Raw genomic sequence first — 22,325 nt, forward strand, 5'->3', positions numbered from 1 at the left:
TTTAGATTGATTTACCAATCAGTTATCTACATCCTAGTCAAAGTTATCATTTGGAACTCATCTCCATTTATTTTAGCAAAACCTATTTCAAAATAACTTGTTTTTATTATGATGGTCTCTACACTGATAAAAAATGACAAACCAGCCCAATACTAAAGAACTTATCTGAAGTCACCTGTCTCTCTAAAACTTTTTATCATGACTTACCAGTTTGTAGTTACAACAACCTAAGTTACAATGAAAAATGTAGATTAGCTTCATTTTGTTTGCTGGAGGCCTTTTCTTTGCTAATTCAGACACGTATACACAGGGAATATTCTCAGATCTTAATTAGAGGGGTGGGGATGTTGAATTTTTAACAAATGGACTTCTCCCAAGTGTTTTAGTTAAACGTGTGTTAAAAATAAAGAGCTCTGAACAGCCTGAATAGAAATTATATCCCCTTTCAATCATGCTAACCCAATTTAGTACAGGTAATGTGACCAGCCAAGACCTAGATTTCTAAAATAAAATGGAGAAGTATATTATTTTTAAAATTAGATAATCTATTGTTTATAGGCATTTAATTAAGCTTGCTTTCTATGAAGACATTTATTTGCAAAAATAAACTCACAACATTCCTTTTCTTATAATCACAGATTTTAAATTTTGCTACCAATAAGTATGATTCATTTACTGATTAATTTACTGACTTAACTTTATTTTTATAAACCATCACAGCTCCTGATCCTTTAAAGCAGGGGTGTCAAACTGGCAGCCCACGGGCCAAATGTGTCACAGGCAGGCCATGCCCACCCTAGCTCTGCAAAGGGGGAAAAAGTCACAACACCACATGTAACGGCAACGTGATGCTGCGAGTTTGATACCCGTGCTTTAAAGGTTAATTTTAAGGTAATTGTAATTGTAACTATTTTTTTAATGCATTAATTTACAAGTGATATTATGAGAAAATACAGAGTCTGGCATTTGAAATAAAACATGCACAATCTCAGAATATAGATTAAGAAATCATGCTATGATTTTTCAACTAAACAGGCTGATCGAGCTTTCTTTTCTCATCATGGTTTCATTTTTATATCTCTAAAACCTACAAAACATATGATAGATAAAAAAAATAGAAATTTCAAAAATCAAGCAGACTAGGCAGCTTTGCCTTCCAATTTTTCTATTGGTATTCAAAAGAAAAGCAAAACTACTCTCCAGTTGAGATACTGGATGCAGAGCAATGGAAGATTACTTAAAGCAAATAGGAAAAAAAATATTATTTAAATACATGGGAAAGAATTTTCAACGAGTTTATCATTAATATTTCTTCTAAGATACATTAGAAGTTTTAGTACCCCATGAAATGTTTACATTCTCATTTGCTAAAATGTTATGAAAATAGCTATGGGAAACATTATGAAATATAACTATATATCTTTCTATATCTTCAAACATGAAACTTAAAATGTTTTATATTGGCTGACATAAAAGGGGACATTCAAATTATTATCCTTCTCTCCATTCAGAGAACAGTATGTGAATTTCAACTGAAGAATTTGTATGTAGAATAGTTATAGAAGATTTTCCCCACTTTGAACCTTGAAAAAGCAGCAGAAATATAATTTGTTCCTCTTTTTCAATGTAGAAAGTATGAATGAGTTCACAGAGTTATGAAAAATGTAGACTTAGATCTCACAAAGTACTAGGGCTGTTTTTAATGAAGCTCATAGGAACAAAATGTTCTCTATAATATTTAAAGGAGAAATCAAAATTCCCTAATAGACCATATACTTAATATACTTAATATACTTAAAAATATAAAGATTGCAACACACAATTAAAAGACATACATACAAGATCTACCTAAGACCTTGGAGAGCCACACTCACTTAAAGTAGGTAGTATTACCTAGGCAGAGTCTAATCAAATGCAAGGCAGCTTCCTAAAATACATTTTTCGCTGAAGAGAACTACCATGGGATAATAGAATGAAGAACCTTGAAAGAAAGTACAAGAAACCTGAACAAGGCACAAAATACTACAATATTTTGTTGAGATCCTACCCATCTATGGAAATCTTCCACTTTGTATATATAGGACATAAGGATCATTATGGGAATGTTGAAAACAAGAAAAATATGTAGAATATTGTCAATATCATGCAATACAAAGTTATAATCTGTCTTCAGCTATTTCATTGGCTAAAAGGTCATGGACTCTTTAACAACTGACTTTGCTAGTCCAGGCTCCACGGTAGATCAAAAGCAGAGGTTGGCATATGTTCCAAAGCAAGCTGCTGTGTCTCTTGCACAGTTAGATGTTAGACATGCCTTAGCTTGCCACTCAGAGAAGATCCCAGCATGAGAGAAAAAGAAAACTATAACTGAAACTAGAATCCATTCTTAATATCTAAAGAGATTTAAGAAGCATTTTAAACAATGCAATGACAACACACTTAAAATGTGTCAATTTAAATATTCAATTGTTTATCTTTTAAATAATTTTTAATTTAAAAATAAATATATTTTAATGATTTTTACATCTTCCTTTTTGTTCCTCATATTAGCACAAATGTACGTGCATTTCTCTGCAGAGATTACCTTTTCCATCGAATTACACTTCGAGACTTTGAAATACGATGAGATACAGAGAATATTACATGTATTACTATAAAAAGCTTAAAAAAAACTTTCACCTTCCAACTAATACACGCTTTTCTTGAAAACCTTCAAGGAAGATTCACTGCTTCCCTGTTCCCAATCCTAATACATTTGTAAATAACTTTCACTTACATTCATTTCTCAGAATTTAAATCTTCTCATAGTTGATGTCCTTTCATTGAAAAAAGACATCAGGAAACATATAAAATATTTAGAAAAAGTCAGTGTACTATATGTCACTAAAAAGGGAAGAATCATATTACAAAGATAGCATCAGTTTGATTTAAATTTTTAAAAAAATTCTTAAGCAGGCAAAAAATAACTGTAAGTGCCCTCATTATAAAGCTACCATTCTATGGTTAACAGAGTTTTAAAAATACAATAAATGCACAAAATTCTCCTTCTGCCCAAGACTGGGAAGTCCTAATATATACAAGCCTATCTCAATTTAATATTCAAATAAAAGCTATTATTATATCAATCCAGACTATGAATAAAATTTCATATGAAAACATTTAAAATACATTAGATTTTTGGTCAAGATGAAAAAACCAAGCAATCTATTCTAATTGGGTTCCCATGGTAACTGTACAATTGGGTTTTTCAATGTAACATCCCAAAGGCCCAGTGCGCACTTGTAAAATATACTTCAAACAGCCTGAATTGTTTTTACATTACAGCACTCCCAGGAAGATCAATTACTGTTCATCCCCACCCTAACTATTAGTGGCACACGTTGTTAACACTATTGGCCATATTAACATATGTCATGTAAGAACCACCACATCTAGCCATAATTATTTAAAAACTAAGCAGCATACTTTTAGACCTTCAAACACATTTTATATAAAGCCAATACCAGTTGTCATGTTTACCAAATGTAGAAAATCAAACTCAAATATATGCCAAGCAATTTAACTTTTTATATTGATTTCAAGCATAGAATCAATCATTAATAATTACATTATAAGATGACCCTCAAGGTTAATCATATTCTTAGAGGCTCTCACTATGGAATTATCAACAACCACTAAACGGAGATAACTGAAAAGAATTCAAATCCACCTTTTAAATATTAATGGCACAATATAAAACAAAGCATACTCAGTAACAGAGGACTGTTTTATGTGCAATAATTATAGCAGCAATCTTTGTCTCCTTCCTATTCATGAACACTTCTCTCAACTAGCTCCTATTTCAAGAAGCAATAGTTTAGGCAACAATTCATAAACCATCTGTATTTGTACTCCATTGGATGATATTTATAAAATGCTGTATTTACCAACTTGCTCTGGTTTTCTTTTACACTAATGTAAATATATTAAATATATTGAAAAGGTCTTAACACAGCTCTAATACAGAAAATCCAGGTAACTGGGCTAGTAAAGACTTAAGTTTGCATAACAAGTTTGATGCCCATCAAGATGGTGATAGCTATTAGATTCAGCTTTTCCAGGAATTATTTCTGCAGATAATCCCATCAGTAAGAATGCTATTTTCACAGAAAAGGGTTACACAATTATCAAAATCCACTTCACAATTCACTTTTTGTTTGGAATTTCCCTGAACAGTAATGATTGTATTCAAAAACACCAGCCTGCAGTAAAGTATTGTGCATAATTGCTGAAGCATCTAAATGTTTTCAGTACTTAAAATAATTATTTCATTGCTTGCACTTTACAATGATTGATCTAAATAACCATAAGACAATTTAAATATCATTACATCAATTGATCAGTCAGCATCTTGCAGTGTTACAAGGCAATGTTACTTTCTCTTATTGACTAACAAGACAAGGTTGCAGGAACACAGCTTGTACATTCATTGAACAATTAGCATGTCTTCTGTCAGCAATGTTTCACTTTCCTAACATACTTGAATAACATACAATCTGGTATCATCTAGTTATTCTGGTTTATAGTTTCCATAAGACCTAGTCAGAATAGCCAATGAAAATGTATTATAAAAGTTGTAGCTCAAAACATCCAGGAGGCACTGATTTATCCGGTATTCTGATTTAACTGAATTGAATTCTAAAATAATCCATAATTTTCACAAAAAGGCAGGAAGGAGCAGAAAGTGTTACTCTGCAACTTGGATCTGACATATATATTTAACTAATTCAATTCACAGCTGATTGGACTCAAGTGGGCCTTCTCTGTTGCAGCACAGCAGCACAGCACAAGGATCTGGCCTACCATGATGCTTAAATGGTCTTTAAAACTTGATTCTTTTTCCCTCAAGTCTTGGGTAGGGCACATCATGGGCTTCTGTCAATACTCCCAATTAAACCTCTCCCTCTGATTCTGTATGTTAGTTTGAATATTTTTCTGGACATGAATCCTTCTTTTGGTTATATAATTTATTGCTGTTTTAAAAGTTGCATAAATCTCCAGGTATTATGCCTTACAACAAGAGTCTCCAGCCACTGGCTCAAGGCCCATTACCAAGCCTTGAGCTATTCGAAAGTGGACCCGAGAGGTAGCGGGCGAACGTGCGCACATGTGTATACCCACTTGCGCAAGCAGCGGGAGAGTGCATATGCATACACTCCATTTGCATGTTATGGGCATTCATACCCACTGTTTGCAAAAATGGAGCAGCCACACGCTTCCCTGTTGCTCAGGCAGAACTATCCCCTCTCCCCCGCCGATCTGCAACACCAAAAACATTTGGGAACTTTGCCTTAGAAATATGAAAGCTATTCCTTTTAGCAACATCAATAGGATCTTGGACTCACAAATATGTAACTTTGGATCACTTTCCTCAATAAATAATGAATAAATCAATAAGTATAATCATTTTGACTCATTTCTTTAATTGAAGTCCCATTACCTATTTTTAGGCCTTGTGTGGAGACAATATCACATATTGGGTCACATTTGCAGAAATACTGAAGGTTCACAAATAACACATCAACAGATGTTGTTAATCTAATAATGCAGGTGTTGTTCTGAAGGCATTAGGAGCTTTAAGTGTATAGGAAGTAGGACAGTTATTCATCTCATATGCTACCATCCTGTGCCAGATAGCTTCACTTCCTGTTACTACCTGTTCCACACAGATTCGGTGCCGAACAGTACAATTAAATCTTTCAAGGCAAGAATCAAATATTCTTAGACCAGACCAAAATGTTACATAAATACTTACCAGATATTTTCTGCTTACAAGACCAGGAAGGATCCGTCACATTTCTGTTGATTCAAAAAGAACATAAGACAAGTCCTAGAATGTGTATCTTGGGACTATAACTTCTTGCTTGCAGTGCAGAACTAAGCTGTTACTCTCCAAAAACAGGGTCATGGTTCTAATAGGTTCTATGAAATCTGACAGAAAATTAACATATATACTAGTTGACTTGATATAAATACTGAGCCCCTTGGGGGGTAGAGGCAGGTAACATAAAACTGGTAGAAAGCACAAAGTAAAAGTTGTTCCCCTCAAAAATTATGAGTGATTGGTGAGAGTGGGAGAAACAGTACATTCAATTAAATCAGAACTCATTTTTTAAAAAGTATTTCACAATGCATAAATATAGAATGCTTTAATCTAACTTGACTGTAGCCCCAGTCTAAATTACATGGGAAGAAGTAAACTCATATATGTTAGCCAAAACAATGGCTATTACCATGACAGTTTCAGGTTTGCCAGGCCCTTCCTAAAACATGCATGCTTGTTTTGTAAAACACATGTAAAAATGAAGCTACCTTTCTAATATGCACTTCAGAAATTAGGCCAATTGTCTTACATTACCGATAGCTTCCTTTTTGCCACTCCAGCTTTCTTAAGAATACAGTGAACTACAGAATTGCACAATCTGTCAATAAAGTAAGCTTATTTTGAACTACTGTCCATATGACTCAATTTGTCAGTAAAAACTGCCACCAGCGCTGTGCTTGCAGAAAAATGTCCATAAATGCATTATTGCGACTGGCAGATCGATGTCTATAATAAAAACAAATAGATTTAACAAGTGCTTGCTTTTACGAGTTGTGCTATTGGTAGAACGTGCATTCAGTTTCACCCCTCGACTTCTGGGAACGGGCAATGCAGACTGCATTGGATAGTTTGCTGACTCTACAAGTGCTGTAAACAGGAAATTTTTCTAACGTGGGAAATCTTTAAATATATAATACACTGACATATATACAGTTTAGACTGTGCACATATCATATACTTAAGATTTAGCTCATTTCATGGGTTTCTTTAAATATGCAAATTTGTCTTTATGAATGGGTAATGCTTTCTTTGTCAAAATACTCTGAAATTTACCATAAAATAGCTGCATCATGGCTCACTATGGCTGATGATGCAGAAAAGAACTGCATTTTGTTCCCATGAGACTATGATTCAACTCTGTTTGAATTTAGAATTAAGAAAAACCCCTGCTATATAACCTGAGTTTTTAACATTCAACACATGCATTAGGATGCCATCTTTTATGTTAGTGGTCTCCAGGGCAGTATAAGGAATAGTCATATAGTCTTCAAAGAAAGCAACATTTTTAACATTATAATACATACAGTAAGATAAATAAAGTACTCTGTAACAGAAGCCTGTACTTATATACACATACGCAAGCCCCATTGAATGCCATAAATTTTCCAGGAAAAGGGTAGAAATTTGCTATCAACAACTAAAAACACGACTTACCTTTTTTTTCTCATAGAAATTAGTCTGATCCCAAATCAAGAGTGCCATCAGAGACTAACTATATTTGCATCAGTAGCATTTGTAACTTGTTATCCTAATACCTTTCCAGTCAGGCCCTGGTGCTTTGTGTTTAAGCAATCCCTGATAGCCTTCCCAGTGGGCATGAACTTCTCCTTCAGGCTACTACCGCTTTAGTGATGCCATTAACTGATTCTCTACATACCGTAAGCATTAAACAGTAGTGACAAGTTAATTACGGACTTATCAGGAGATAAAGTAGCCACAGTAACACAAGTTACTGTAGAACTAGTATAGCTTCCTATAGAGTATGGTGCAATAGCTGCATAAGTAGCGTAATTAATTTGTCATGGATCAGACTGTAGATAAAAGTTGCTGAGGCCAGCTTCCAAGCACAGCTATTTTACCCAAACCTTTAAATATACGCTTTATTTTGAAAACCTGAAGTCATATCAAGCCAATATCCATTAACAGCCTAAACAACTGACTCATTAGGTAATGTGTAAATACTAAACAGGATCGTACCTGATTGCCTGGCCATTTACATATTAATGTTTATTAATATTATTATTTAAATGAATTTTAACACATCTTTTAGGACATAATTAAATGAAAAGGCAGTTTATAGGAAAAAGAATAATCTTTTGACACTAAGATTTCATAATTAAGTATTATGAACTGACAACAGTACTTTTTCCTAAAACTTTATTAGAGACCCTGAAATACTTTCTCTGTCCCAGTCTGTAGTGGGTTTCAAATCCCAGTGCTACCAGTTTGCTATTTTTTTTGTTCCTATTTCTCTTTCCAGCATGACTTGGAAAGTTATGCTACAATCTTTTGAGATAAACCTGTGATAATTAATGCTAAAGACAGGAAATACCAATAAAGGCTAGTTTAGCGACTTTATCTTAAGATCTCTCTCCCCCTCCCTCCCTCTCTGTATGTGTAGCCATAAAAAGGAATATTATACTTTCAGATAAATGAAATATATTAAGCAATAATATTCATATACTGAAATATTTCCAGAAGGTATTCTAAAAGCTACAAAAAGCAAGACTTCGTTTGAATTCCTGTGCTGAGTACTTAAAGATCACTTCTTCGTGAGTTATATTGTTTCATAAACAACTTTGTGGAAACTGGTAGATCTGTTCCTGCCAACCTGCCAAATCTTTCTGAAGATTTGGTCTTGAGAAAAAGAGAATTCAGGGCTTTTTTTGTTAAAAACGAAGTCTAACAAAGCCATTCCTGACAGATAGAAAACAAAGCAGCATCAAAGAGTAAAAGGCAGAGTTTTACTGAAATATGCATTTTGTATATTAAATTCTATTTTAGATTAGTATATTTTCATAATTTTATATTTAAAAACTCAATATCATATTTTGAGAAAAACCCACCCATACGGTATTGAGTTGAGGTTTCCAGATAGCTTGCTTCAGTTGTATATACAAGCTAACTACTACATGACCTTAGGAAGAAATCATGTCTTAGAACAATTTGAGTTTTTTGAAAATGTATATTTAAAACAGGAGTTTTTTCTTCTATATTCAAATTTCTAGAAACATTAACAGTCCCAAACCTTATTCACCATAATTATAGCCCCAGATCTTACGCACCATAATAAATTTGACAAATTTGGATAAAATCTATCTTACTCTCACAGTTAACTCTGGCTAACATTTAAATACTTTGCAGTTTCACTGAAAGTTAGGTTGCCCTTATAGACTTTCTTTTAATATGTTAATCACAAAAAGTATATCTATCTGGTAAGTTGTCTGAGTAAAAAAAAAACCAAAGCTCTAGGTATTTAAAAAGAACAAAACTTCAGCAATTGCTATAATGCTGAGACTATCAAAATCTAAAGGTATTTGAAGTCAAATTTAAAGACCATAATTGGATAACAATGCTGAAGGTTTTCCAACAGCAAAAATTAATATTTTTCATTTAAAATTATGTTTAATTAAACATAAGCACCCTTGATATGTATGGTTTCAGAATTCATATGCTGTGTTATTGCTCTTACAGTTAAGCAAATAAATAATTATTATGCACTATTTCACAAATAATAAAAATCAAGTTAATTCATAAAGTAACTGTTCAAACTAATCAAACTATATTGCAAAATGCTTACTGAACTATGAAAATTAATGTGTTTAATCACATTTGCACAATTGTTTAAAAATATGTCAAGCAATATCACTGGAAAATTGATTTTAATCAATGATCTAAAATAAGAGTTCTCATAATTTAAATCAATTATTTAAATCACCTTGATTTAAATCAATTGTGCTTGTGTGTGCCACATCTGCATTTTTTTATGCGGAGTGGTGAATTTCTTATGAATTGGGGGAAACTGATGTTTTCATTAACTGAAGTGAAATTAAAAGCCGTGGACATCTTATACATCTTTTGGTTATAACTCATTTAATTGAAACTTCTTTAAATTTAGTTTTATATAATAAAAACAAAATATTGACATATAATTAAATATAATTATAATAAATATATAATTAAATATAATTTTAAATCCCTCAATAGGTGGCATTCACATACTGAATGAAGAAGCACATCTGCAAGTAAGCCATGCTGCTCCATTCATCACCCAAGTTTGAGTTACCACAATTTTATTACAGGTAAACAAGAAAGGTAGCTAAACCTTTGTCGAAATGAAGCTAAGAGTGGCAAAAATGTAATACTAATGCACAATCTTTTTTTTTCTATCTACTTAGACATGCTCACATGGATGCCTGGCTGTTCCAATTATAAAGTCAATTTGAAAGTATAGACCCCTTTGGAAAGCACCAAATATACTCTTCTATAGATACCAAGCCAATGAAACACCTTCATTTCCCAACACTATAAGTAAACGGTAAAAATAAACCTGTAAGAGAATCTAAACTATTACACACTTCTCTCAAGATCCAGACTCCGACCACTCAATCTAAACATGGCAGGAAAAGCTAAGAAGATGAAGGAAACTATAGTGGATTGTTTGCTGTTTTAGTTGTTTTTTTTAATTCCCTCTTGGCAGGATTACTACACTTACTGTGTATCCAGTGAGTTTGGTTTTGGTTTTCAACTTCCTTAATATTTCAATCTTCTGCTTTGGGAATGGACAAGCCACCCTCAGCCCAGAAGCTTGAGGAAAAACACGGATACATTTTGAAGCAGGACCATCAACAAATGTTGGGAACACTTCATATGCATGCAAATGGGAGCAAGACAAGACATTGGAAGCAGATACTGAAAGAAGCCAGGGCTGCAACGGTTACCCCAAGTGGATATTCCAAATGTTGTTTTTTTTAATGGTTAAAAAAGGCCTTGGTCTCTTGCTCCATCCGTTCTACCATTAGATCACTAGATGTTTCAGGTTGTCTTTACCTGCTTCCTACCTAAGAAAGTACAGGTAGTGCTTAACTTATGACCACAATTGAGCCCAAAAGTTATCTTGCTAAGTGAGTCTTGCCCCATTTTACGACTTTCCTTGCCCATTTAAGTGACTACTGCAATTGTTAAATTAGTAACACAGTTGTAAGTGAATTTGGTTTCCCCATTGACTCTGCTTGTCAGGTTGCAAAAGGTGATCACACGACCCCCACATGACTGCAATTGTCATAAATGTGAATCAGTTGTCAAGCATCTGAATGTAAATCATGTGACCATGAGGATGCTGCAACAGTCATAAATGTGAAATGTGGTCATAAGTCAACTTTTTTCAGTGCCGTTTTAACTTGTGAAAAGTGAGATAAGCTTTCAGGCGCCCTTGCAGAAAAAACACAGTCCAAGAGGCCTGTTTCTCAATTCTAGTCATAACCAGGTTTTTCTTTTAGACCCAGGGAACAATCCCCACATTCTAACACCGGGGATTAATTATTACGTATCAGATTGTCACCATTCTTTGGAAGTAGGTTTGCATTCGGGCTAGGGGAAAAAGTGGCAGTCACTCTCTCTCTCAGCCCAACTCACCTCACAGGGTTGTTGTGAGGAAAATAGGAAGCCTATTCGATATTTTCGCTGCCTTGAGTTGTTTATAAAAATAATAAAAGGTGGAATATAAATAAATAAAAAAGCTTTTCTGAATGAGTAGGTAGGTAGGAAGATAGGTGGGTGGATGGATAGAATAGGTAAGATAGGAGAGAGAGAGAGAGAGAGAGAGAGGTGGATTAGATAGATGGATGGATGGAAGGAAGGAAGGAAGGAATAGATCAGGGGTGTCTAAACTTGGCAACTTTAAGACTTGTGGACTTCAAATCCCAATATTCCTCAGCCAGCAAAGCTTTTTTGTGGGAGTTGAAGTCCACAAGTCTTAAAGTTGCCAAGTTTGGACACCCCTGGAATAGATTGCAGAGGGGGGAGGGACAGACAGTGACTAGATAGATAGATATAGACAGACAGTTTGATGGTGGAGGGACAGACGGACGGACGGACAGACTGCCTGCCTGCCTGCCTGCGTTTTGGAATCTCCTGGCAAGCCTTCTTTTTTTTAATCTTAAATCGTGTGGAACTGAACCAGCGAAGCTGCGGCTGCCAGAAGAACGCATGCCAGTTTTAGCGTCGGCGACTCTGCTCCAAAAGCCCCAGCTACATTTAAGACTTGTCTCTTTTGCCAGCAAAAGTTCGCGCAAACCGGGACTCTTTCGCGCGCAAACCTACCCTAGCTGACCTGAAGAAAAAGCAAAACTGCCGGATGCAGTACGACGTGAGGGAGAGGAAAGGAAGGAGGGGGGGGAAAATACACTGCAAATGAAGCCTTTGCCTTGTGGGCCTTGTAGTTGAAGGCTTAGAGCACAAAACCGCCTTCCTAACACGGTAAACTACAACTCCCGTCGAGCCTTACGCACCGTCCTCCCTTTCCTTAGCGCATCGCGCATCCACTCTAGCCTGATTTTCCCGCTTTTTTTCTTCTTCTTAGCTTTTTGTAGCGGAAAAGTGACAAGATATCTCATAACGGCTCTCCTTTTTTTGCATATACGTACAAGCAACAACGTGAATCCTTTTGAGCTGCTTTCCTAGAAGCGCTTTCGCTATTAACGTGCCTGCCGCAAAGAAGGTTAAGGGATTCGAAGCGATTCCTTTCGGGTGAAGCGCCGTCGCGCTTTTTGCCCGGCTGCTCGAAAAAGAGCAAGGGAAACTTCCTTCTCCAGGGCTAGTAAGCCGTTGGGTTTCTGTGTGGGAAGCGCTTCGTGCTCTTGAAACCCCAGGCACTGTTCTCAACAACTCATACGATTGGTGCTGCTTTTCCTCAATTTGTTTCGGTGCAAGTTTCCTGCCTTCCTACCCGAAGAGGAGTACCTACCGTCCATGTCCTAATGTTCCCTTTAATTGTACTCATTTTATGCATTCAATTCACTCTTATACTTTCCTATATTTTCTAATACGTACTCGACAAATCTCACTTGCGCCTGAACATCTTTTTACATCTGTGTCATGTTTGTAGATCGTTTTGCTGTCGGAGGCTTTAAAAGACATTTCCCTTAGTTAATGCCCTGTTATAGTGCAGCTTTTCAAATGGAAAAAAACTAACTTTTGAAAAATAAAAGCTCTAACGTCCTCTACTTAAAAAAATAATTAAACGGGCACCTTCCATTTTCTCGCCATGTACATGTATACATCCAAACTAGATTATTGTTTCTTCGTGTCATATATAGAATAGAATAGAATTTTTTATTGGCCAAGTGTGATTGGACACACAAGGAATTTGTCATGTGCATATGTTCTCAGTGTACATAAAAGAAAAGATACCTTCATCAAGGTACAACACTTAAAAACACTTAACGATAGGGTACAAGTTTAACACTTAATGATACAACATTTAATGATAGTCATAAGCTACAAATAAGCAATCAGGAAACAATATCAATATAAATCGTAAGGATACAAGCAACAAAGTTACAGTCATAAGTGGAAGGAGATGGGCGATAGGTGGGTATACGCATAATTTTGTATTTATTTATTTTGTCATGTTTATGTAGTGTATATTGGAGGTGGTGACCCTTCTGGAGCTGTATGTTACTAAATTTCATTTTAATGTATGCCGATGAGTATACATTCAAAGTGACAATAAAGTTAGTCTAATTCTTCCATTACATGGGACTGTTGCAAAGGCCAATATTAGATCCCCTCTGATGTTGTCTGCACAAGGAAACTAAATAAATTAGCACTAGGGAGAAAATATCTGGGCTGAAAATATTGAGTGTGCAAACAGGTATTTTTTTAAAAAAAAATCTGGAACCAGGCAATGGAAGAGCAGTCTCGTAGTTATGGATTCATCAGGAGTCAAATTCCACTCAAAAGAGGCTTTGCTAATGTAGGGCAAGGCTTAATTAATCATAGTGATTTGGTTTATGTATTCTACCACCATCCAACATTCCATATTTCTAGGGAGGTCTACGCATATTTTAGCCAAATGATGAAATCAGCACTCATTGTCAATGACTTGATTTTGTATTATGTTCAAAATAGTGACAGGCTGAAGGGAAAAAAGAGAGGCCATGTTAATCTTAGCTTCATTAAAAAACACTGAGTTAGTAAATCAATGTTTAAAATCAATGATTAAAAGCACAGAAGAGTTTGAAGCAATTATTTCTGAATCTTGCAAATAATTTGCATTTTTGAATATAGTAAATAGTATTGTTGGTTTAATGATAAACCTGTAAAATGTATTTCATCAGAATCAGTACTAATACATAGTAATTATTTATGATACTAACAAAGAAAGCCTTGTTAGTCTATGGTAGCAAAAATGATTTGATGACATCTTTTCTGATAAACAATTTTTATTAAAAGGCATAAGCCACTCTGTCTGATAAATTGGGGTGCAGCTCTGAAATGCTTATGCCTTTTAATAAATTATATTAATACAAAAATGTTCTGCTAGACTCCTTCAGTGATTATTTAGAAAGCTCTGACTTCAGAATATAACCCATCATTGTGTCCAATTCTGAGATATACATTCAAGAGAATAGCCTTGTGTTTATACAATACTACGTATTAGCCAAGCAAAATTTCAGAAGTGTTGTGCAAATCCAGCATCTGTTTAATTTATGAATCAATATGTTATTCAATTCCAGGTAGACTAAAATATGAATAAGTAAATCTGTAGCTCACTATGTTGTGGGAAGGCAGAAAAATGTGCCTGGGTAGTTTTGGGCAGTATGGTTGATGAAACAATGAATAAAAGTATTTTGAAGTAGGCCACAAAAAGGATGCCAAGGAGTGTTTTAAATCACTCTGTGGCCTCTATTCTTGTATCCATACCTAAAAACCATATATTTTATTTGTATGTTCCAAAGAATCGTGAAATTATTTACATAATCCAATAGAATTGTTAAAAAAATTTCTCTATTCTACTAGCGTTCTCTTATTGAATGGTAAAAATGGTACTCTTTGGGAATCAGCAACAAAAATTCAGAAACCCACCATAGTAATTTAAGTAAAATATAAGAAACTTAAGCACAATTGTAAAAATGCTTACCTGGAATGTTTTTTTTAATGGTTCAGTCACTAAGTCGTGTTTGACTCTTTGTGATCCCATAGCACGCCAGGCTCCCCTGTCCTCCATTGACTCCCAGAGTTTATCTGGAAATAAATCCTTGTTCTAGATTAAAGGTTATTACTGGTATATATACTAAGAAGTGTCAAAAAATAATGGATGGGATGAGGCTGGTTTCAAAGGCAAAAGAGTATATTATGGTGGGAATATAGCACTTGTTTGCTATTCTTTAAATCAGATGAATTTTTCTGAGATTTGCATGGCAATTGTGAAAGACAGTTACATAATACTGGAGAAGACACAGCTGCTGTAACACATAGCAGACAGGTGCTACATTTGCACTTTTGTGCATTTCATAGCAACTAAATCCAAACCTCTACAAATTTACACTCTATAAACTTACACTCTATATTTATGATTGATACCTTACTATTAATAACCAAGCTTGTAAAACAAAAGGTATCATGTTACTTCTTTTTCCCTAAGCAGTCATGTACTGATAATATACTAATTGATGTGTTTTCCTTTTTTTATTGTCATCAGTGAGAACGCCACATAAAATTTACAGGAAGAGTTTCTAACAAATCTATTCTAATTCGGCATGGCATTCACAAGAGGCCACATTCCCCTATATCTGATAAAACATTTCCAATCTTTATTTCAAGTTTAATTTTCAACTTACTTTATTAACATTGTATTGTTTGTATTGATTAAATTACTGACATTATCCTTGATTGACAGTAAGTGGAAGACGAATCAAACTATTTTCTTTTCTTTTATTTGTTTGTTTCTAAAAATGAAAAATAATGCATCATTCCCTCTGAAGCACACTAAATAATTGTGCTTGTCTTGCTTGAATAATCAAAGTTGTTGATGCTGGTACTGATTACTTTAAAGCAAGCTACCGGCAGGAAAAGTTACTTACCTTCTTTTAAAATTATTTTGTTCTGCATGGCAAGATTTAGTCTTAAAAAGTCTTTTAAAAAGCAATGGGTTAGTAGCATATTTTTTATTTATTCAATGCAGGAAAAAAACTTGGCTTCTTATCAAAATATTTTGATGCTCTCCGAGCTTGGTTTTGCTTGCAAATGTTTCATTACACAATTACTAAGTGATGAGGTTACCTAGTTGGGTAATGAAATATCTGCAAGCAAACAACCACATTCAGAGAGCATCAAGAACTTTACAGTTCAACCCTGAGCTACAAACATGAGCTGAAATAGCAAGTCTTCTTTGGAGTTTGGGATGAGGCAAAATTAAAAGAATCAACTTGCCAGGGAATAAATCCCACAATGGCAGTGATGAGAACTGAAGTCTAATGAACCAGATTAGGGAAGATTGCTATATATCTGGTTCAAAAGATCTAAGCCCCATAACTCACTGTAACAACATTGCTAAAAAGCGACTAAAAGTTGTCAACCTTATTTTACAAAGTTTTCTCTCTGGTAACGCTATACTTCTAACTTGGGCATACAAAACCTTTGCCAGACATATCCTTGAATACGGCTCATCTGCCTGAAACACACACTGTATTTCAGACATTTATACATTAGACATGGTCCAGACTCAGAGGTATTTTACAAGAAAGGTACTCAACTCCTTTGCTCACAATAAAATTCTTTATACCACCAGGCTTGAAATTGTAGGCCTGGATAACTTTGAACTACACTGTATATGTTCCGACCTAATCTTAGTACACAAGATTATCTACCATAACGTCCTACCTGTTAATGACTACTTTAACTTCAACCGCAATAACACAAGGTCTATCAATAGATTCAAACTAAATGTAATCTGCTCTAATCTTGATTGCAGAAAATACAAATTCAGCAATAGAGTAGTAAATGTCTGGAACACTTTACCTGATCCTGTTGTTAGTTTCTCTAACCCCCCTACCTTTTACCTTAAACTGTGTACCGTGGACCTTGCATGTTTTTAAAGAGGTCCCTAAGGGGGTGTGCGTAAGTGCACCGGCGTGCCTACCATCCCTGTCATACTATCCCCATTTATATGTACTCGTTTTATGAGTTTATGGCTATGTTTTGCTTATTTATATCCACTTATTTATGCCAATTTTTCATGTTTCTATGTCTATGTCTGTAGTGATATTTGTTTCCTTGTATTTGTTGACAAATAAATAAATAAATAAATATAAAGAAGCAGATTTGCTTTGATAAAAAAAGACTCCTTTATAATGCATACTGCACAGCACTATCAGGGTTAGAGGTAGGAGAGAAAGTTGTATTAAGAAATAATAAAATCGCTTCAATGGAGATTGGCCAGGTGGCACTATTTTGTTGAGGAAAGCCATTCAGTATGAATTTGTAGGAAGATAAATATATTTTAGATTAGCCTAGGCTTTGCACTGGGTTTAACTGCATTCCACAGTTCTGTTTTAAATAAAAGCTGACATTGGCTATGTATTATTAACACTAGAATTTAAAATTCACTTAGCACAAGAAAGCTCAAAATACAAAACAGTCATTTCCCTCAAGTTTAGGAACACGTTTGGCATAATATTCCCCACAGCACCAAGCTTACTTCCTTATGAGAACAAAGACTGGGATTGATGCCAGCAATTTCCAGGTCGGCATTTAATAGAAATTCTTCACAAAGAGATGGATATTAAAGATAGTTGATTTTAGATCTTTTAAAAAAATTCTTGCAGAAGTTAATTCCAATTCTATTCTCTATTTCCTGTTCCTGAAAGCATCATCTTAGTGACAGATTTAAATCCAAGCAACTCCCACCCACACCAACACCAATCCCACCAACACCCACACCAATGATAGCCTGTGAAAATAGGAAACAGTTGAATAAAGAAAACAAAAGGTTTTTTGTGGGTTTTTTAAAAAATTATTACTTAATATTTTCTGTTATTTTTAAATGAACATTTAATATTGGTACTACAGGTAGTGGTGTAGTCTTACTCAGCAACATGCTCAGGTTGAAATGAAAGTGCACAGAGTAAGGATGAAATGTTTTGATGGGCAAAAAATTACCATGTTTATCCCAGTATAAAAGTTCCTACAGAGGTCAATTAAGGTATTTTGTTTTGTCCTAGTTTTTTCATAAATAATAATATTAATTATTATAAATATTGAATCATATTAGCATGTATGCATATAGTTGCTGAAACACATAAAATAGACGTAGGAGCTTCACATGTTTGTTTTTTTAATCATATTTTTATAGCTGTTCATTTCATATAGTGACTCACATGTTGGCCAAACAAGATTCCCAGCTCCATGCATACACACACACACATAACAACTGAAAGTAAGCTACATTGAATTCAGTAGCATTGAACTAGTTTCAAGTACACATTTGGAACCTAATATCTAATGCCACATTTACATTATGAATAAATAATAGCAAGAAGAACTAACTATTTGGATAACATGGGATCATAATACAGACAAAATAATTTAACAGTGAGATGTAGTAGTACCACCACAAGATACAAATGCTGCATAGTAGCATGCACGTATCATAGAATCAAGGAGTGAGAATGTGTCATTTCAGCAATCAAGTCCAATACTTTTGGGGGGGGACCCAAATTAAAGAATTCCAAACAAATTACTATTTATGCCTCACTTGAAATATTCAAAGGATAAATAGAAATAAAGCTCTTAAGCTTTTGGGTGTAAGTGAGAAGTGTCTGGAAAATGTTGCTCATCAACTGGTTACTGCATCAAGAGAATCTTTTTCCTATCTGATGATAAATGATAAATACTACTGGAGGAGAACTTCCAGTAGTATTTGGATGGAAGATGGTCCTCTTCATCTCAGCTTTTCAAGTTACAATTTTGAAGAGCCCTCCTTTCTGTTTATTCGTACCATTTACATCTTAAGAGGCCCAGACAACGATTAATTATTGAATATATTGTTGATAAAATTCATCTAAAGTTCTATCTTATACCATATATAATTTTATTTTATATGATATGTTTATTAAAGTCCAGTAGTAGTTTATTTAAATTATATGTTGTTTTACTCTTATATTCTTTGACACAAATCTATTTTATGTTTAGGCAAAGTACAAGGTTATTCTTTTATCAAGGTTACCGTTATTAAAGTAATATTTACACTTACTTACATGAATATTGTTGTCAAATTAGAATAAAGGCAGAGCATGTGTATCCTCTATTACAGAATGAGTAACTTCCTTATTGCTATTTTTCTAGAGGAAAGGAAATTTAGCAAATCAGACATTTATGAAAGGAACTGAAGAGATTAATTGAGTTGAGTTTGAGAGGCTGGTACGTAATACCATCAATTGCATAAGGAGGAGAAACAGAGATAACTTTAGTAAATCTCAAAAGGTTAAGTAGGGTTAGGCCTGGTTGATTTTTAAATGGATGAGCACTGAAACATAACTTTAAAAAGAAAAATCAGAAAAAAAGGCAACAGCAGCCTAATTTGTTATTTGGCTGTCTTCATCAAACAGCCAGGCATTGTTTAATTTAAAGAAGATTTACTGTTACCTTTGGAATGATAAGCTATTCCTCCAGAATGCTTAACCTATATATTAGTAGATAAATGCCATATAGAGGTCACTAAAAATCTCCACCCAAAGTAAAATAGCACTTAGAAGGACCAAAAGCTTTTAAAATAATAGATGGGAAAGGCTTCTTATTGTCTTACAGTGATACATGGCTGGCACAGTGGTATTGATCTGATGTTTCCACCTATCACTAGTCACATATGACCCAGTAACAAGAAGCAGAGGCACTGAAATTCTTGCTTATAAAGAAATCCTGTAGCTGTTTGAAACTAACTAGTATGCTGGTTGCTACCACATTTTTAGGGATTTTTTTAAAAAAACATAACTTTATGTTAATATCCTTTTTTAATAGTCTTCTCATTCTGTAATACATCAAGAGGTTTCCCAAAATGCTTTAGGCTATAGGCATGGCTATTAATTGTTCCATAACACCATGAATCTATAGAGAAAATTAATAAAACATCAATGGGAGGCAATTTAAATAATCCAGATTTAAAAAAAAATATTTTTAAAAATATAATAAATAACTATGTATTTATATTTTATTATATATTAAAATACAGCTTTATGACTGAAGAGGAATTATTGAATTGGAATTATACTTAATGAGAAATAAAATGAATATGTTGAGATCAGCAGAATGAAACTTATTCTACTAAAGTCTTTGATGAAGACACAACTAGAAAAAGTAGGAAAACTGTTGAAAAGTTCATTAGTCATAAAAAAGAACTGCAATTTTGGCACATTAGATTTTAGGATGATATTTCCAGATATGAGGTAAATCCATACAGTATGACCCCAACACAACTTCCTGAAAAATAAGTTCCAATTTGCAAACTTCAGTAGTTTAAATCCACAATAAATAAAATTTTAAAAAGGTGAATTTTTTTAGCACCCATACTAAAGGGTTTATTATTTCTTGATCAGTTAAAATCTAGATCTTCAACCTGAAATCTGAAAACGTAATAAAAAACAGAGAAGGTCTGTAGCTCCAGATGCAGTAAAACAAATCTATTAATAAAAGTCAGCTATCTTTTTGAACAAGTTTACTTCATCCTATTTTCCATAGAAGATTGATGAAAGCCTGTTATATCTCTCTGTTGTTTATAATTTAGGACCCCAAATATTGCTTATTAAGTTACACAGTTTCATTGTTTCACTTTTCATAACTTTATTTATTTATTTATTTATTTATTTATTTTATTTAATTTTATTTATTTATTAATTTATTTATTTGTCACAATAGTATATATAAGCATAAGCATGAAATAACTATATGATATATAAGCATATATATAAGCATAAGAATAAAATAACTATACAAATTGGATACAATCAAAGGGGACATTGGGAAAGGAACAGTAGGCAAGCTGGTGCTCTTAGGCACGCCCCTTACAGACCTCTTAGGAATGGGGTGAGGTCAATAGTAGAGAGTTTTTGGTTAAGGCTTTGAGGATTTTGGGAAGAGACCACAGAGTCAGGTAGTGCATTCCAGGCATTAACAACTCTGTTACTGAAGTCATATTTTCTGCAATCAAGATTGGAGCGGTTCACCTTAAGCTTAAATCTATTGTGTACTTGTGTATTGTTGTGATTGAAGCTGAAGTAGTCTTCAACAGGAAGGACATTGTAACAGATGATTCTATGAGTTAAACTCAAGTCATGTCGAAGGCAGCAGAGTTCTAAATTTTCTAAACCCAGGATTTCAAATCTGGTGGCATAAGGTATTTTGTTTTAATCAGAGGAGAGGAGAACTCTTCTTGTAAAATATTTCTGGACACACTCAATTGTATTAATGTTCGAAATGAGGTGTGGGTTCCAGACAGGCGGGCTGTATTCAAGAATTGGTCTAGCAAATGTTTTATATGCTCTGGTTAGTAGTGTAGTGTGTTGTGACCCAGGTTCCTGGACCCAGACTCCTGGACTCGGATGATTCAGAAAGTGAGGGAGAAGACCTGGTAAGCCCTGCTTCGCTTGGGCCCACTCCCTCCCTGGCACCCACTCAAAGGGAGGAGGAGGGGCCGGCAAGGCCTGATTCTCTCAAGCCTTCTTCTGATTTGGCAACGCCCCAAGAACAGTTTTGGAGTGATGCAAGACTGCACAGATGTGACTGGCGCGCGCAGCAGAGGGACAAAGCCAAGGAATGATGGTCATGCAGTGACATCTGCAGAGACTATAAATAAGAGGCGGGATTTCCTGGTTTTTTGTCTTGGACAAAGCAATGAATTTGCGCGGGCAAACTGTATCAATGGAGGAAAGAATATATTCGTGAGTAATTCTGGCCTTATCTATAATTTCCTCGTTATCTCCGGAAACTTGGCAGGCCCGTGGGTAGACGTGGCCAGGAAATTTATCTATGTAAATAAAGTAGAAGAGAAGGCCTTTGACTGACTCTTTGTTGGGAGTATTGGGGGAGGGAAACAGAATATTTTGTCAAAGACCCCGACTAAACCATCTTCCACCAAAGATGGACCAGCAGCAGGTACAGCAGCAGTTACAGCAGCTACAAGCGGCTAATCAACAGATCCAGCAGCAAGTGGCTCACTTGGCAGGCCAACTTGCTGCCGGGAATGTGCCTGCAGCCCCCCTCAGTCTTCCCACTCCTCCTCCTCGTCGCAAGTGCCCAATAACCGTGCCAGATAAGTTTTCTGGGCAGCCTGAGATGTTCCCGACCTTCTTGGGACAGTGCCAGCTCTACATGGCTATGCGGCCAAAGGATTTCCCAGACGACCGGGCTAAGGTGGCCTTTGTGATTAACCTTCTTTCCGGCTCGGCTGCCCGATGGGCCATGCCCCTCTTGCTCCAGGACAGTGCCCTGCTGGCGGACCAACAGCGTTTTTGGCAGCACCTGCACATCATGTACGAGGACCCCGTTCGGATGCTGACGGCAACCAGGCGCCTTAAGGAACTCCGTCAAGGGAAACACCCCCTGCAGGAGTACATCGCCGAATTTCGTCTTTTGTGCCAGGACTCTGACTGGAATGATGCAGCGCTGGTGGACGCATTCCAGGAGG

The 22,325-nt window shown here is 35.1% G+C and overlaps 1 protein-coding gene across 4 annotated transcripts in view; it reads right to left on the minus strand.

Annotated features, from left to right (window-relative positions):
- The window catches only part of MGMT (O-6-methylguanine-DNA methyltransferase), a 248,464-nt gene extending 236,452 nt beyond the window's left edge, over window positions 1–12,012 (minus strand). For 2 of the 4 annotated variants that reach the window (XM_058188752.1, XM_058188748.1), the window contains exon 1: window positions 11,966–12,005. The gene's annotated coding sequence lies outside the window, so the exon portion shown is untranslated. Of the gene's footprint in view, window positions 1–5,794; window positions 5,839–11,278; window positions 11,420–11,965 lie in introns of those variants that run through there. The other 2 variants (XM_058188750.1, XM_058188751.1) reach the window with 2 other exon arrangements.
- Between the last annotated feature and the right edge of the window lie 10,313 nt (window positions 12,013–22,325).

This window comes from Ahaetulla prasina, chromosome 6 (assembly GCF_028640845.1).
Source record: "Ahaetulla prasina isolate Xishuangbanna chromosome 6, ASM2864084v1, whole genome shotgun sequence".
In the NCBI taxonomy this organism is placed as follows: Eukaryota; Metazoa; Chordata; class Lepidosauria; order Squamata; family Colubridae; genus Ahaetulla; species Ahaetulla prasina.